The 18339-nt window shown below is 39.3% G+C and overlaps 1 long non-coding RNA gene across 8 annotated transcripts in view; it reads left to right on the top strand.

Annotated features, from left to right (window-relative positions):
- Nucleotides 1-18339, top strand: part of LOC119152686 — a 256932-nt gene that overhangs the window by 176041 nt on the left and 62552 nt on the right. For 7 of the 8 annotated variants that reach the window (XR_005105856.1, XR_005105857.1, XR_005105848.1 and 4 more), the window contains exon 4: nucleotides 6134-6237. The exons of the other annotated variant lie outside the window; for it this stretch is intronic. This is a non-coding gene — a long non-coding RNA (uncharacterized LOC119152686). The remainder of the gene's footprint in view (nucleotides 1-6133; nucleotides 6238-18339) is intronic. 8 annotated transcript variants of the gene reach the window in all.

The raw sequence follows: 18339 nt of genomic DNA, 5'->3' as shown, positions 1-18339 counted from the left end.
TGGCAGTCCTCCTATGCTTTTGGTGAAGGTTCGTTGCTGATGCTTTTAAGTGTACTTGTGCACAGAAAGTTACGTGCTGGCTTTCCTCTAGCAGTCTTAGGTGTGAGCTAAAGATCCACCCATGCCTTTTGGAAAGAGGAAGGAGCATCTGAGTACATAGCTCATGAAGAAGAGTTCTCAAAAGAAGTCTAATAGGCTAATGCAATCTTGTGAGGAAGACCTGAGGCTTTTCTTCCTTTTAATCTATTAGTTATTCAGAGGTGAAGTGTTGAGTAAGGGGAAGGGGGACACACTTATGAGGGCAAGAGGAGTCAGTGATAACACATTTCCATCTCAAATTACAAAATGAGCATTTTGAAGAATTTTCACGAGCAAGAACAATTTATGGGACAGTAAAATGTAAAGCAGTTTCCCTAAGTCTGTCCCATGCTTCCCGTGAATGCTCCTAAAAACTGCAGTGTGTTTTCCTATGGATTTTATTGGCTGCAGGTGATTGTGGGATACTGTGATGTAACAAAAAATTGCAATTTCATTTTAAGACTCAGGTGGGGAGAGAGTATACACTGGTACTTTGGCTGCTTCTAGTCTTCCTGTTTCATAGCCATGATAAGCGCTTTTGATTTTTTTTTTTTCAATTTTACCTCTGCTGACTTCCTAAAAGCATAGCAAATAGTTTAATTGAATTAGGCTAGTGATTTCTGATATGTACAAGCCCAGGCAACCCCCTAAATTATGTGGGGAAAATGTGCTTTGAGAAGATTTTCACCGCAGAGAGAAATATTTCCTAACAGTAGAAAGCATGAAAGGCAAAGTGTAGTTCAGATCGTGTTCCTTTTAGAAGGACTCTTTTGCTGGTTAGAAAAACTGCCTGGTACTTGTATAACATCAGTTTTGCAGTTTTCTCTTTGACACGCTGTCCAAGTCACTGTGACAACTGTGGCCTAAGAGCTGTTCACTTTATGGATGGGCAAATAACGTGATCACTAAAGATGCATGCTGAGGTCAGAGGTCGGCTGATGTTTGTTTAATTGAGTCCCTTGGCAGAAGCTGGAAAATCCTTAGCAGGAAAGGTTGTCATCCAGGGCACAAAAGAATACCGAAATAGGTGAAATAATTTGAGTCTGACCTTCCTGCATCTGGTGGAGCTTTAGGGTTTGATGCACAGTGACCACATTTGCAATTTCCTGATCCTAAATACGCTGCATGTATTCCTGTGCAACACTGTAGCACAAACTCAAGGTCCTAACGTGTAAGACAGCTACTACTGGTTTTGGTATTTTTAAATTATAATAAGCTAGATTCTACAGTGATTTAGCATTTTATTTTGCATCCAGTTAATGGAAAAAAAAAAAAAGAAAAACAAGGTAAAACATGAAAGAGGACAAAGTCCCCCTAGTTTAAGAGAAAACAATTCTGTACCTGAACGAGATGACTGGCACAATTCATTGATGACCATGAACCCAGAACGGTGTGTCATTGCTGCTGATTGTGCAATGCAAGCTGGAAAGGAAACAGATATTCCTGGTTAAAAAGGTGGGAATATCCTGGTGTGCATGGAGTGCTGGTGGGTGCCCGGAACAGCAGAAGATCTTTAATGCATAGAAGGGGTTTAATGACTTCATGAGGCCACTGTACTTGAATCAGTCAAAGAACAGCAAGCAGAGGATTTAGAAAAACGTGCTTAATTTTGCAAGAACAGCTTATTTACTGGACTTGTTTTATGGGCTAGGATAGATCATTACTTTCAGATTATCTATGAGGATTGCTAACAGAATTTCAGTGAAGTAGCCATCTCTTTATTTTCTGGAAAAGTTCATGTATACACAGAAAAAACCTGCTCATTTATTTACATGATTTCCCTCAAGAATACCCTAAAGCCTAAGGATGTTTTACCCAAGTGTATTCCATCTCAAAATTTAGTTTCACTAACATATAAATGTACTGTGTGCTATACCATCCAGGAGAAGATCAATATTGATAATTGTGGGGGAAAATTTTGGGTTTGTGCTGAGACTGTAGAGAGACAGTCCATTTATTGGCTGAACAGAGACTTGCCATGCTTGGATTATATTACTTTACTGCAACATACTGTGTTAAAGAAGTGCAAAATATTATTATTGTTTTTCATGTGTCATGTATGTTAAGAATTTTGTATTGAAAGAGAAGTGAGTGTACTGGAGGCTGTCATAAAAAACTGGGGATGGCAATGGAAATTGTGGGTGTGTAAAGGCAAAATTCAGCAGCTTAGAGTAGACTTTTAGAAGTGAAAATGCTAGCTTAGGTACTTAGACTACGATGTTATCCTGCAGTGTATACAATATATTGACAAGACAGTAATATGTTACATTTGATATCTGTCGCTGAGTAGTATGGGAACCTATGTGCATTCTTATAGTTATCTTTATGGTAAAAGAATATAAAACTCTTTGCAAAAAGTAAGGCAAAAGTATTTTAATAGATCATAAAGGTCAGACTAAACTAATCTCCAACAACTTCTTAGCATAAGTAAAGCTACATATAAAAATGGGTTTGAAATTTTGCACTTATGGTCACATCCTCCCCTTGCGTAAGGCGGAATAGATTCCTTATGTCCAGTTGAGCTGGGACAATTTATAGCATCTGGCAGCTCAGTTATATACATTTGAATATATAGGTTCAGAGGGGAATATTATTTTAAAAATATGCAAAATGCTGTTTTCAAAGAAAAGGAAACAAAAGTTACGTGTTACAAAAAAACTTAGACATGCCTCAGTTTCAGTTTTAGCATGAGCCTTAGAAACCTGGCCTATATTCCTTAAGCAGTTTTCAACCGCAGGCCAGCTTTCAAGGGGAACACCCTGCTCCCCGTGGGGAAGGATTTATGATTTTATTCAGGATGTATGAAATGCGATGATTTTGGCTGGATTTCAGGGAACAAAAGAGGGGGGCAGAGCCTACATTCATTTACACCCCTTTCGGTCTGCTTGTTGTCAATGAAGTTTTAATGACAATGCACAAAGGCAGAATGTGAGCTACAGAATGGGGACGGGTGCTTTGTAAGAATGGCCAAAAAAAAAATAATAAATTGCTGACCCTTCTGTGAGCAGAAGCTGCTGGTGCTGGCAGAGCTCTGAAAAACAAGGCTGCAGCAGAAAACAACAGCAGCAGATTCAGAGAGCCCCTTTAGGGACCTTTCTTCCAGATGCTGAATTCTTGTTCTCTCTGACCTACTGAAATGATCTGCTATAACACAGTGTGAACTTGGTCTTTGGGAATAGAAGAAATCAGCCGTGTTTCCAAAATTCATGTATGTGCAGACAAATAAGCGTATTCCTGGAATATGCAGGAACTTTTCATCCCCTGAGCTGCCCGAATGGACATTTATGCATCTTGAGAGAAGCTGTTTGAAACAGCTTTTTCAAAACCTAAGAAAAGTGCATGGCATCCAGTCGGCTGAAGGAAATGCTTCCCACTGTTCCTTCTCGCTGATAGTTTAATGTTATCTAACACATGGTAATTTTTGTTTAATGAAAGCGGTGTGTGGGGGGAGAATCGCTATCTAAAATAAGCAGTTTCTGAGCCAGATCCCTGGCTCTCATCCATTGCCTCTGCACCACTGGTGCATGAGGGAATTCCTCGGTACCGCTGAGCTGCGGGAGCCTGGCCCCTGCAGCACCCTCTCGCTCTGCTTTTCACGGGGGGAGCACGCCTGGGACGTAGCTGAGGCTAGGCAGGGGGGATGCTTAAACCATTTGTGAACTCTGGCAAGCCCCAGCTGTTGAAACAGCCCTTGGGAAGATGCTGCAGCTGAACGCAATTTTGAACAGTCTGAAGCAGCTCCGTGCTGCTGAGTGGGGTCCCAGCAGGCCCCCACGTGGGATGGAGAGTCCTCAGACTCTCGCAGATTCTTGTTGCTGAGCTCGGATCTTGCTGCAGGAAGGTGCTGACCGAGGATCTGCACCCAGATATTCCATCGATAGCTTCAAAAAAGAGAGACAGACTTTGCTGGATGTGAGTGAAGAACCCTGCCTATCATCTAAACACATCGGTATTTTGTAAGCAAAGCAACAACTTAATAATACACTCAAAATAACAGGTATTGCCTGGGAGGCTGAAAGTGAGAACTGAACTAGTAAGCTGTGTTCCACCTGGGATCCGTGAGAGCCTTGAGGTCATTGACAAAGATGTCTTGACTTGAAACTGTAAACTTTCTTTGGGATATGCTCTGCACTTGAATAATCAAGTATGGAATGATTTATTGACGTTTTATGCAGATAGAAGAATCAGTCTAAAGGGAGACAAATACACTATTGAAATAGGTTTCTTTTTGATGGAAATAAGAATCAAATGCTTGGCTTGTTTCATATCATGATGTAGCTTGCAACTGTCTACATGTCCTTAGTGAGAAAGGGTTCATACCCACTACAGATTCATAGTGTTAGCTATCAAATTTTTCACATCGTATCCAACACATGCACATTGTGGCCTTCATTACTGCTCAACGAAAGCTTTCGCAGCCTCAAATTAATTAAAAAGCAGCAGCAGTGCAGCAGCGTGCCCATATGAAACCAGAAAATCACTGCTAGAATTGTTAGTCACAACAAATTAAAAGTCTGACAGTCTCACCGCACTAAGCTGCTCATGTCTTTCTTCCTTTTTGTGTACTAATATTCCTAAATACGTAGTGGAATATTAAAATGTAATTACAAGGTAGATACTTGACTAGAAAACTTTCCCTCACCTGTAATATACAGGTCTAGCTGCTTTGTTAATATTGCCATTCAGGTACAATTGAAAATCAACAGAGAAAGTTATTCCAGAACCTGCACGAGAAGGTCACAAACTCCCTTTGAAAGCACTGATACTTCCTTTTGTTCGCTCTTATGTATCTGATTACAAATTACTAAATCCTCCTGCTATTTGAGAACTTTTAGATTCTAATCAGTACTTTGATGAATGTACAGCACAATAATGCAGATGAGTGATGTCACCCTTTATGCATACAGCAGCGTGCATGGACGAAAATGCGGAGAAACCATTCAAAAGTACCGGGACCTTTGTGATCTAGGAGCTTCCTTTGTAATCAATCCTGACTGTAAATTGTTGCCTAATGACTAGACATTGTTAAAATGTCTAATTAAACATTTTGAAAAATCACATAAATAGAAAATGTTCTTCTTAACATGTGGAGAGTTGCCTTCATGTTGATAAATCAGAGTAAAAATCTGGAATAAGGGAATGTTTCATAAATTGACTTGAAAAACCAAGATGCAAACATGAGTAAGTTTCAGCAATGTCAGCAAATTACAGATCTTTTCTTTAGCATTTAGGAACTAGGTAATTTCCTAACGCTTTGTGCTACAGTAAAGGAGACTTTTTACTAAATGAAGTAAGAGGTAAACTTTGTCGCCTTTTTTCATGTAATGAAATGTAATGTAATGAAAGGAAAACAATGTAGCCAGGTGTTAGTAAATAAGCAAAAAATTCTTAAAAGGTGGGGTGCTTTCATAAAATATGATGAAACCAAGCCATTGAAGTAAAACTTGTTAGTATAATAAATATCATGCTGTGGCTTTTTCATTGTGCTGCAGAAGACATGGTCCTGACACATTCTTTTAGTCTGAGACACTTATATTGAGTATTTTTATTGGGTATGAAAACCCCATAGGACTATTCTTTCAAGTGAAAACTGTGCTGAAGAGATTTGGGGATGGTACTATGAATTTACAAAGGGGTAGGAATGCAGAAATCTGCCTCTCTGATACCTATTCAACACCAGCTGAAGTCACAGAACGGATAATGCCTGTCGATTTTTATATAGCCATTGTATTTCTTTGCCTGCGTGGTTTTGTATTATAAAGTCAATATTCTTTTAATGTGGATTATGAAGGAGTGACCTTGCCTTATTCTGGGACACACATCACTAAATTAGGGTAACTGGAGAATTTCTTGTAGAGAGGACTTTCCCGCCACCTCACCCTGTGTGTGGCTAGTTGTGTGTTTTGTTCTGAGGCTACCCATGAAACGGTAACAAGAAAAAGAAGTGTAACCAAAGCATACGTTCCTATGTGGTGCAAAGAAAAGGGCTCTCCACAGAGGTGCTGCAAACTGAAAGCAGCTACCTTTTAGTTACTTTCCTCCTTTTCTCTGCCAGGGGCTGCTGACACTCCCAGCCCTTTAGGCTGGAGCATCTGAAGTGTGGGAAAAAGACTTTTCCTGGAGAAGTTGAGTATCTTAGATGTACCTCCTCCGTCTTAGGTAACCAGTGCTACTTATTGTTCATCAATGTGGTTGAGCAATCTGCTGTGATTGTATCAAACTGGTGATTGAAATAACATAAAAATACTAAACCACTTGTATTTTTGTCACCAGAACTGAGCAGATATTCTATGATACTAGCTGTGATCATAGTTACACATTCAGTGTAGTTTGTTTTGAATTCAAGTACTAGAAAACAACTTCTGTGTTCTTGTAAATTTAACCTCTATACCTTTTTTTTTTCCTATCCTGTTCTTTCTCAGTGTGTATATTTAGATTTATACAACCCCAATTGTCTGTGCTGTTTTGTCTGGGAAGCTCATTATACAAACCTAATGCTTTTCCCAGCTGCAAATAGGTTCTCCTTGCAGTGTGTCACTTTCATTATCGCGGGGTGCTGTCTTTTCAACACTTAAGCATGTCATGTCACCACATGATTAACATGTGAAGCAGTAGTACACTGCTTTAAGCAGTCAAAGTCAGGATTACTTAGGTACTTGGCTCCCTTGTTGATTGTAATATGGGAAGTCAGTACCCTCTAACTGGGCAAATTTTTTTCAAGTGAGCTTGAAATAAACACGGGTAGTAACACTATCAGTTCCTTTCATTCCCACTCCTTTCTCTTCTTCCATCATGTCTAATACATCTGATGCACTTCAAAAGATCCTGGGCATAAGATAAGCTGTAAGAAGTCTCCAGTTATTTCTGAAGAGATCAGGGAATCTGAAACACTGGAAGGGGTCACCTTGAATCTGTACAAGTATGAAAAAGGCAGGCATGCTAGCCCAGATGGTCTATCTTTATACTTTTTATGCCATAAAGAAGGGCATTAATGCTGCTTGGAAGGATGGGTTTTTATGATCAAGAGCAGAAGAAAAGAATTTAGAATTGTTTGAGTGCTTAGCCATTTATATTTACAGTAATTGCTTCTGGAAAAAAAAAAAAGTCCTTTTCCTGCCAACATGTAGGAAAAATAGAGGCTGATTGAATTAAGTCTGGGAACCAGTTTGATTAGAAATTGAAACAAATCTCCTAGGACTCTAGGAACCTAGTTCATTTGTGGCATTCTTTCCATAGTCTAATGGGCAATAATGCTTGATACTGAACGATAAGAAATGCTAGTTTCGGAAAACAGCTGTTGTGGGTTTGGTAGTTTGGAACCACATTCTGAGAGCTGAATGTAAACCACAAATATGTGGAAACCCAGGCAAGTCAGATTGTTCCTCCAGATATGATTTGCACCAATGGTCATTATTTAAAAAAAAAAAAAAAAAAAGCCACTAGAATTACACCTTCCAGTTTTGGAAAGAAAATCAGGACTACCATTATTCTAGCAAGTGATACTGTATAAAATATCTATAAAATGTGACAGCGTGTGTATACTATGTGACTTTTAATAGGTACTTGGAGGTACTACGTATCAGCATTTTGGTATTTACTGTACACTGAACTGTGCCATTTTGCTGGGATGGTGCAAGTACTGGTTCAGAATCTGATGAAAACGTTTCTGTTCTATACTCTTGTTAACGTAACTCAGGCCTTCAAACACCTGAAAAATCGTGACCCCACTTTTTAAGTTTTCCAGCACTCATTAAAACTTGTAAGGGATGTTTGGCTATTTGTGCCTTGCAGGGCTTGGAGCCCTTTGCCTTTAGGATTCATTCCCAGTGCAAACTTAAAAATTAGTTTCTTGAGGCACTTAGTGGTCCGCAACTGGTGAGCTGAGAGCAACAAAATCCTTTGTTCACTAGACAGAGTTGCGTGCTTTGTTTCTGTACTTTCTCACTCCTGTTACTACCACTCATCACAATTAAATTAGGTCAAAAATCCTTGGGCCATCCCTAATGTAACCTGCAGCTCGAAGCCTTGTGTATTGCAATCCCAGAATGGAGGCTGCGAGGGTGGGGGTAAAGGTTTCCCAGCCTACCAAACTATTGTCATTCCTAGGTCTCGTGATACCCTACACAGAGGCAAATATAAACAATAGGTCTAAATAGCAACCTAAGAGTATGATTTCTTGTGGTTTTGCCTATTTTGCAAGTCATGGACAAAACCAGGAAAGTCACACGTGGAATCACTGCATTAAATGTTGGTGGAAGTATGCAAACACTCAAGCAAAGAAGAATATTTATGGTCCATTTATGAAACTCAGCCTAGGAAAGGAGTTTCTCCTCCACCAGTCTTAGAAATGAGCTCTGTGTTTTTGCATATTTTTAAATAGAAAAGTGAAAGTTTCCATATGTTGGTGATTATAGAGACTGTCTTTTTAGAAAGAAGTTGTGTAATAGCAAATATATTTCACAGGTAGCTCTGTTTTCCAGGTAGCTCTTTGAAAATGACAAATTAACAATGATTATAGTTTTATATAATGTATAATTATCTATTATTTACAGGATAAAGAATGACTAGTGAAAGTAGAGGTCATGCCATAACATGCAGTACATGAAGCACTAGAGAATATTTTTTTATGTGGCCACTTCTTTCATCCTTCGGAAATTGTGGGAAAATGTTTCTAAAATACAGCCTTGCTAGGCATTATATTTCAAACTGAATTTCATGAAGCAGACACCACAACAACTAATTAACATTGACTTAATTTTAAAGACCTTAAAATGCCTTTTTTTTTTTTTTTGGTATCAGTTAATCATAGTCAAGTCTTGTTGAATGCAATTGTTATTGGATTATTTTTGTGGCTTTTGACATATTATAGAATATATGTCAGAACTGAAAAATGTAAATTCAGCCTGCATCTTGGAAAACAGGTTTTCACCAAATTCAGTATGCAATGGAATGATATTTGATAATTTTGCAATAATTGCAAAATGCAATTATTCAGTTAAAAATGTGTAAAGAATTGTATGCGTAAGGTGTGCAGTAGCAATTTGCATACAAAAACTTTGTGGAAATAGAAATAAGAAAAAACCCATGTGGTATAAACTGGAAGTCTAATGTATAGAAACTGTATGTGTAGTCCTGAAAAAACATTTTATAACCTGGCTTCCTTAGAGCAAATTCATCCTATGATACTAGGATGATATACTGAAGACAGGTCCATCTTCTGCCTTAGCAACACAAAACTTTTACAAAAAAGAGGTAATCTGAAGCATTTGAATTATAAATGCTTACCGATCATTGAATTTAAAAACATAAAATTTATTAATTATATTCAAGAAGTAGATGCAATAAAAAGTTGATGAGTTAGCAGGTTCAGGTGAAATGTTATATGACACTTATCAAACATTTTTGTGACACAAATTTGTGGATCAGGAGAGGGATAGGGGGAAGCTGGTGATCTGTAGCTGATATTTCAATACCTTCTTGTACATTTTCTGTGGTTTCTGTTTGGTTTGGTTGTGTGTTTGATTAGATCTGCTGGATGGCTTCACGCTTACTTGGACACTGTGCCCAGTGCATTCTTGCGTGCACTTGATGATATTATGGTTGTTGGTGAAAACCTGTAGAATATCCCACTTACCTAAATGAACCCAAATTATTTTTAATGGGTTTTGAGGACACAATTTCAGTCTCGGGCTTAGGAAAAAGAAAGGATTCGTTTACCACTGGAGAAGACTGAGGAGGAAGGAAGGAAGCTGGGAAAGGGAAGGACAAGGAGGCAGTGGAAAGACAGGCAAGAGCAAGTGAGAGAAAGCATCAGGTGTAAAGGTATGAAAGATTGAGGCGAGTATAAATGGAGCATAAAAATGCAGTCAGACATATTATTTTTCTTTGCTTTAAATACTCTGTAAGCAGAGCAGTCAACAGGCAGACAATTATATCACTAAGCACTTTAGATTACATTAGGGTGCAAGGCAAGCTTTGCTGTCCGTGGTATATGATATCATTTGAACCCCCTGAAAGGATAAATGGTATAATTTGCGAGGTGACTCATACAGGGAAGCAGATAATCACTGGTGTGCCATAATACAAGTGAGAAAAAGACAAAATAACAGTCAAGGAGCGGTTATGGTAAACATCGTGTTCCTTTTATCTTCTGATATTGTTTATCATGATAGTATTATCATTATTATTTGCTAACATTATGGTATCACCTAGTGAGAAAAATTCAAGGCTTGGAGCCAGAATCCTAGACAAAACAGCCTAATGCTTATGGCAGTTCCTTCCTTTGTTGGTTATTAAACTGTTTCTGTGAATGAAAATAATAACAACAAGGAGAAATGTACACCATGCTGTGACCAATTTCCTGCCACACCATGAGTGATGCACGTAACTGCCTTGTGCAGCTGTAGTGATGCTCTTGCATGGGGGGAGCCTGAATGGGGACCTTAAGAGTGTGGCTGGAGTGACCTGAATTGTGCTGCTAACACTGAGAAGAAAGATGCCTACTTTAGTTCTTCGGACTACAGAGCAGCCAGCATACTGAAAAACTGAAAATACAAGACAATAGGTCTGACAGAGCTGGGTGGCATTCAGACTCAGTATTGATTTGCTGTGGAGATATCAGTTTTATGGTGAAGTTAAAAACTTCCTAGCTTGCCAGCTGTATGTACATTTTCCTGCCTTTTCTCTTCCTGTGTTTTTATTTATTAAATTACACTCAAGGGCACCAGAGCAAACCCCTGATTAAAATGAAATGCCCTGTTTTTTCCGATAAATGAATAATAATTTTTTAAAGGGCTATCATCTGCAGTTTTATGCAGAGCCTCAAGCTATGCTACGCGTCATGCTATGCGTCATGTTTTTCTAAAACCCTTTTGTTAATACTTTTTTGTAGGCAGACTTGAGAACTCCAAGAATAAGCTAACGTTACAGCAGTAAAAATGCTTCTTGAAAAGGACAGATATAAGGAACATTTCTACTGGGGATTACATTTGGTCATATTTTTTCTGTTAGATCATGCTTCTGTGGGGTTCCTAGACTCTTACTGGAAGATCCTGCTGGCTCTTGGACTGTGGTGTTGAATGTCCCTTACGTTCATTAGTAGCTTATATTGGAAGCAGAGGGCTTCTGAGCTTTTCAGCTGTAGTTCAACAACATTAGTCTTAGGCAGAAAAGTGAAAATTTATTTACTGAAAGTAAAATATTTGTTTTGGCTAGAATGCAATTTTTGGCACTACTACTGACACATTTTAGGCCAAATTTTGGTAGTAGGCTAGTAAGCCTGTGATTACAAACACAGGCGAATTTCATAAAAGTTCAGTCCAATCTCATCCCTCTTGGTGTAAATTCAAAGTATTGTGTTGAAATCTCTTGCCATCTGACTAAACTTCTGGTTTCTAGGGTCTGCCAGTGTACACAGCACACTGTATTTGGTGTTACCAGCCCAGAGCAGGTGTAGATTTAGATTTTCTCATTATCATAGAAAGTAAGAGAAAGTAGCCAACCCACTTTGTAATTAACTATGAGTGTGATGACAACCTAGCAATCCTAAGCAGGTGATGTAAACTCATGGTACTGATGTGACAATTATCTGGTTTAGTAATAATGATTAACTGTAACAGCAACAAAAAATAACGCAAAAATAACCTCCTGAGGAAAGTGAGTATTACTGTCCCTTTTATGCAGACAAACTGAATCCAAGAGGTTAAACAGCTTGTCTAGCACTTCCATGTAAGATGGAAAGGAAACCTGTGTAGACAAACGATGAATTATACATAGCTTTACTTGTGACTTTTAGATCAAACTTTGCTGTACTTATACTTCAAAGCTTGTGGAAGTTATCCAACCAAGACGGAGTCCTTCCCTTCCCTACAAAATGAAAGTCCTTTATGTGCTACACAGGAGATTAGTCTAGTGAAGAACCTTTGGTTCATTGCACTCGGATTATTTTTTTTTTTCTGCTTGTATGTAATGGGATGTCTTTTCCCGTTGTTTTCTACTTGGCCACCATCTTCGTGCTTCCTTTTCCAAGAGGACAGCTGTTAGCAAGAGCTATACAGTTCCTGTAACGGTTGCCCTTACATCTGGCCTTTGTCAGCTCAGAAAAGACAGTGATCCTAAGTTTGGACCCCCTAAGAGTTAGTCTTCATGTTTTCCAGGAGGCAGTAAATGCTGGTATCTCACACAGTGGTCACCTGCTAAGTGGTGTGACTACCTGGGGATGCTGGGCCGTGCAAAGCTTTTGTCACTGCAGAACTGGCACTCTCATCCAGAGAATCAACACAAATTTTACTCGCTCCAGAGTTTTACCTCTCTTTTGAGTGTCCCAGCCCTTGGATCAGAATTTCCAATTTAGATACCCTAAATTGAGATACTGAGAACAGGAGCTAGATACTTAAGCTTAGTAGAATAAACTTGCTGTGGAGGCTCTGAGCATGCTGCACTAATGCCAAGCGCCCCAATGCAGGTATCTCCAGCTCAGTGGTAGGTATCTGGATTTAGCAGCTAAGCCGAAGAGTTTTGGTTTACACTTTTGGACCTGGCCTGTTCTTTTAGATGTCAGAAATTATTTAAGCAGCTATTAGGTCTGCAACAAATTGCAGTGGAAAGATCAACAGAGCATGGAGAAGCTCTGTTTACAAGGTACCAGGGACCACTTGCATAACAAACCTGTCAATGATTTATAAAGTGTACAGACACGGTACCACAGAAAGTCTCACTCAAAACATTTGGTTACTCATTACCACATTGTTTGAGTGATCTTCTCATCTTACTGGATGTTCTGGACAGCAAGAAGGCCTGCCCATCTCCTTAGCAGCTGATGATCCTTGGACAACTTTGTTGCCCTCTCTGTAAATTAATGTCAGCTTTCCTACAGAAGTGTAGGTCTGCCTACTGAAGTACAATGCCTGTTTTATTTGAATGTTCTCTGGGAAACAGTTTAGAGAGCATCCATATCAAACAATTTCTGCACTGCAGTATTTGTACCTCAAAGAGTTAGGTCAAGGGGTTTGGATCAAAGCCTAGCTGAGGGTGCATACATCATGGGGCCCAGGGAGAGAAGCATTAAATTTCTTGCTTAAAATTGGCTGTTAAATGCAAATGCATCATCCTTTGTGTTATATAAAATCCAAGCTGAGTGTTCTGTATTTTCTTGAGGCAGCAAACTGTTGAACAGACTCCCCTTCATTTCAAGGTCTTTCGATCAGGCTCTTGATGAATTCATTAAACTATATATTCATTATAGGTGATGAAAAGTATATAACCTTTCCGGGAGGGAAGTGGTCTGCTCCATAAATAAATCTAGCCCTGTAAATTGAAGATGTGCTAGAATGAAATACCTGGATCCAATAGTGCTGTAACTTGAGCAAGGCAAGTGTTTGTAATGGTAGCTTTGGGAAGGAGGCCACTCGCAGTGGAATGGATGAACCTTACAAAGTGCCCTGATGGTCTAAAAATCCAGGCTGCCCTGCACTGGGGAAGAAGTAAATACCAGAGTCAAGGTTCCTCAGGGAGGAAGCCCTGCCAGACTTTCTCTTTTGCTATATATTGAGCTTCTGTCTGAGCATGATCTGAGATCAAAAACACTGCAGTACTACACTAACAAAGAGGCCTGACAAGTAGGAAAGTTTGGGATTACATTCTGAGAGGTCATCTCTTGTGATCTGTGTCCTTTAGGAGACCAGAGGACAGGTACTCGTGGAACACTCTCCCTGGTTACTTGCTGTATTTAATACTGAGTCCATTGCTTTTTGTATTGTTTGGAGTTCCTCATGACTATGAAAACTGGTTCCAGCATTGGAAGGACTGTAGTAGTCGAAGGAAGAATTAATGAGTCAGTGAGTTCCACATAGCTATGTTGGTCAGAAACGTAGAAAAGTGCATGGTCTTTCTGACTGTTTTTTTCAGGCCACCTGCTATCAGTTGGCAACTAAGTACTTAACCAGATCCATATCCACGGATGGCAGGTGAGAAATAGCAGACGTGCCTCTATGCAAGAAGGTCAGATATAGACTTTGCCATATTTTGCTAGTGATTTTCTCTGACATGCCAGTACAACTTTGGCTTTCTGTGTGTTGTACTTCATGTGTATCCGAAAAGCAAAGCATCAGTCAACCCCTGAATTAACTCCAGGCTTCAAAAAAGCCCCAATCCTCTACTTGTATTATCAAGATTTCAACACTTGAACGTTGAGGTTCTTTCTGTTTTGGTTCCCCCCTTGCCCCCACCTTCAAACGAACTGTGAAGCTTTGCATACTTTGGAAGTAAATGTAAGTGCACTGTAGACATCGGTCCAAGGTACCATTTTCTGACCTTTTTCTCAGTTGCAGCTGGTTCGTGGTATCATTGTCAAATCTGTTGGCACAGAGAGTTGGCCACAATTGATATTCTCCACAGCACTTGCTATAGCAGTTGGATGCCATTGAGGAACGTTTTATAGCAATGTCAGTATTACAGCATCTCAGTGGTTTTTCTTAATGATTGGACACAGTCCAGTCACAAAAATGTTAGGATACAAATGTAATCTGTGTTCATGGAAACATAAACATCCAGCTAAGACCTAAGTAAATCCTCCTCAATAGTGACTGTGACCAAGGTATGAGCCAGATCAAGTATGGAGAAACAAATATTGTCCTCATATAATGGTTCATATGAAAGCTGTACTGTATCAAACCTGTGGTTGTTTTATATTTGAGTACCAATTCATAACACAACCAACTTAAATCTATTAATTACTACCTTATTTTTTTTTAGTCAGGACTGTCCCTCTCCACTTTCTCCCAGTAATTGAATTTTGATCCCGTGGAACCAATTCTGCTCTCGATGAAGCTCTCAGGAGCCCAGCAAAGCTACTGCAGACAAAGAGGCTACAGTCAGTCACTTACCAGACACAATGCACGTTTTTTTATAGTTTAATGAAGACTCAGAATAAAAGCCACATTTTTAAATTTTAGCATGACAAGTCATGTGCACCCACAAATCATGCTGTTGTCATCAGGGTCTTAAAAAACCATACTTCTTGGGAAAAAAAAAAAGTAGACTAATGCAGTCAAACGAAGTACATTACAGGAGAAGGAAAGGAAAATCCACAGAGGCAGAAAGGGAAATTAGTGTACTACTTATTAGTACCTTTTAAAATCTCTCTGCTGTGCCTGAAATATTAAATAGTGGGCTGGAAAATTGTAGTCTTCCTGCAAGAATGTGTTGCTTCCTTCAGCTTAAATATCAGTGGTTTAAAATGAAAGTTTGTTAGTGTGTGAATGGCACTTTTATTGTGGTGCAAGCAAATTCTTCATGCCATTGAAAGAGTTTTCCTTAATAGAATGCAGGGGCTAGAATGGTAAATCTTTTGAAGTTGCTCCTAAACATGTAATATTTAGCTTGAGAAGCAATAGTGAGGAAACGAACATGATAAGAGCTCATTCAGTAACAGCTCTAAATTGATTATTTCCTTCCTTATGTAAACTTATCAGTCAGCCCTTTGGGCTCACTTCCGAATGCCAGCTCAGCACGAGAGTCTTATCACAAGGAAATGGAATGTAAAAGCCCTAACAATTTTGATAAGGCACGTAGTACTTTGGTTATGATCCTATCTCTCCCCTCCTCCCTTTTAAGTAATTCATCTGTACTAAAAGGGGAGATGCCCTCCCTGTAACTTTTGTATAAATACATATTGATGTTGTTATATCCAGAATAAGCTCTGGTTATTTATTCTGCTGTTTTCTCAAAATATTCTTAGACAAAGAGACTAGAAGATATATTGGCAATTATAAGTGTGAATGAAGTGGCAGAGTGCTCTGAATTGATGATTTCTGAGTTTTTTGAAACACCAGGATGTATTTTAGACACAATTTAAAGATTCTCGGTAGAGCGGATACTGTAGGAAATTTTTTGGGTTTTTGTTTGCCACTTATACCCCTTTACCCCATGCATGATGCCATGGGGCTTGCATCTCTATGTGATGGCAGAACCCAGACCGAGTAAGAATCCAACAGCTCACAGTACAAAAGCCAAACAAGCAAACTAAAAAAACCTACCATGCAAACACCAAACCACACACACAAATGTACATATAGCAAAGGAAAACTGACAGGCGAGCTCTACCGGCCAGCCACCACAGTCGAACACTTCACAGTTCTAGCAGCCAGAAAAACAGCAAAACAGCCCAAAGTACAAATTTAACTTCATTCACTTGTCCCAGTAAAATAATAATTTAAAAATGTACGTAACATGTTTTGTGGTTCATTGCATACCGGGACAGCAAAACCTGATAAAAGTGCTCAAATGACAGTACTGTTTTTGTTTGAGATGTGATGACATGCTCCTTAAGCAAATGTTATAGGCAGCAAATCCATGACCCAGTAAAATACACTCCAGACCATCAAAGTAGTTCTACAGCTTGATGAAATCCACTCGTCTTTAGCAAGAATGACCTAAAACTCTTTAGAGGAAAAAAGAGTGTGGTGGAATTCAGAAAGAATGTTTTTTAAGCAAACAGTGACATACCAAAGTTGAGTGTAACTTTTCCAGTGAAACCTAAAACTAAGCCAAACTTACCTGATTTATTTTTGTCGCAGAAACTCAAATCTTGAGTCGTTTTATGCAAATTAGGGAGAAGTTGTGACTGAAGCTGGACTGACATATGATTTTGATCGGCTCTTAGCAAAATCTCCTCTCAGGGATTCTCAACATCAAAACAACATCACAAATCAAGAGGGGCCTTAATCCTGACAGTGTTGAAGTTTATGGGAAAGATAACATTGATCTTAATAGGGTTAGGACTTCTCCAAAATTTTCATGTTGCGTGAGGAAACCCCTAGACTTGTCCACAATACATCCTAAATACTTCAGGTTGAAGAAAAAAAGAAAAATGTCTGCTCCAATGCCAAGTGTATTTGGTGAATCAGTGAGATTGTGACAGAAACAAGACTGGAAAAAGGTCATGGAGTAAATCTAGAACGTACCTTCGCGCACACGAGCACTCAGAGGAAGGGAAGGCTTTCTGATGGAAGGCTCAGGGTCAGACTAGATGAATCTATGCTTCCTTTGCTCTGTCTTTGTGCACAATATGAACTTTCATAACCGTGCTTTCTATGCCATACCGATGCCGGCACACCTGTAACAAACTGTATTTACCAGTAAGAAAATCTTGTTCGTGTTTTGGGAAACAAAACCAGAATTAAAAGGTATAAGGAAAAACTATAAATCTACAAAGTGAATGCTAGGTAGCAAAATCAAAGAGGGTGTAACTGCATTGCCTGTCATTTATTTGTTGGGCCTACAGCAGCAAAGTCCTCAGGGAAAGGAATTACAGTAGGAGATATTATCTTATTTTAGTGCTGTATTTCCTATCTTAAATTAATAGCGCGTAGGATTTTCATTATAATTGATATAATTATTCATGAGTCTGTTTTGTAACACAAGTAAAGAGCACTTTGCTGCTCTGTGAAGCCTGGCTTGTTTTATGGAGTTAAAGGCCTTTAAGATACCAGCAAGGTGGGCAAATACTATTGCTGAAATTTTCAACCCAGCAACCAAACTGATGTTCAAAGCAGAGAGCAGATGGAAGGGCTGGGACTTTGCACCCATTTCTGAAAATGCTGATGTTTGTGTTTAACTGCATAGGGGAAAAAACTTGGTGACCTCAGATACTCTATAGCAGCTGGCTGTAGCATGCATGGGTTTTACTTTGTGACACGGAGCTCAAACACTGGAGGAGTGCAGAGCAAATAATCAGATGGTCTGTAACACAGCGCTGTTCATAATAGGCTTTATTGGTAGCGATAAAAATGATGGTGGCACTACACTAACCAGTCATTGATTGCTCGAAGTTAGAGAGCAGGGTAAGTTTAGGGAGAGCTTTCAGAGACAGTTCTCAGCAAAGCTCAGCTGTCCATCTGTGACATGTGTCTGAGCCTCTTCAGGTCGGATTCTGCCCCCTTTACTGGATGTAGTACTGTGAGAAAAGGCACATCGGAAAATTTGTGTGGTCTGCTTAAAGGTGGCAGAATTGGGTATTTATTTAGGTCAAATAAACAAGTACGTGGAGACCTGGGGAGTTTATCTAATGCACTGGCTAAGTGAGTATGGTATGAAGGAGCTACATAGTGAACAGCTGTGGAGAGGCACAGATGGAATAACTGCACACTCTCTGAGTAGGTGTCTGCCGACATTTCTTGCTGATCTGAGACCATTGTGTGGCCAGACACTTTCTAATAAAAAGATCTGCAGAGTCCCAATGAAAAAAAATTCCCCACAACTCTC

This window comes from Falco rusticolus, chromosome 1 (assembly GCF_015220075.1).
Source record: "Falco rusticolus isolate bFalRus1 chromosome 1, bFalRus1.pri, whole genome shotgun sequence".
Lineage (NCBI taxonomy): Eukaryota > Metazoa > Chordata > Aves > Falconiformes > Falconidae > Falco > Falco rusticolus.
Note: the sequence above shows the minus strand (reverse complement) of the source record. Positions and strands in the feature narration are given on the sequence as shown.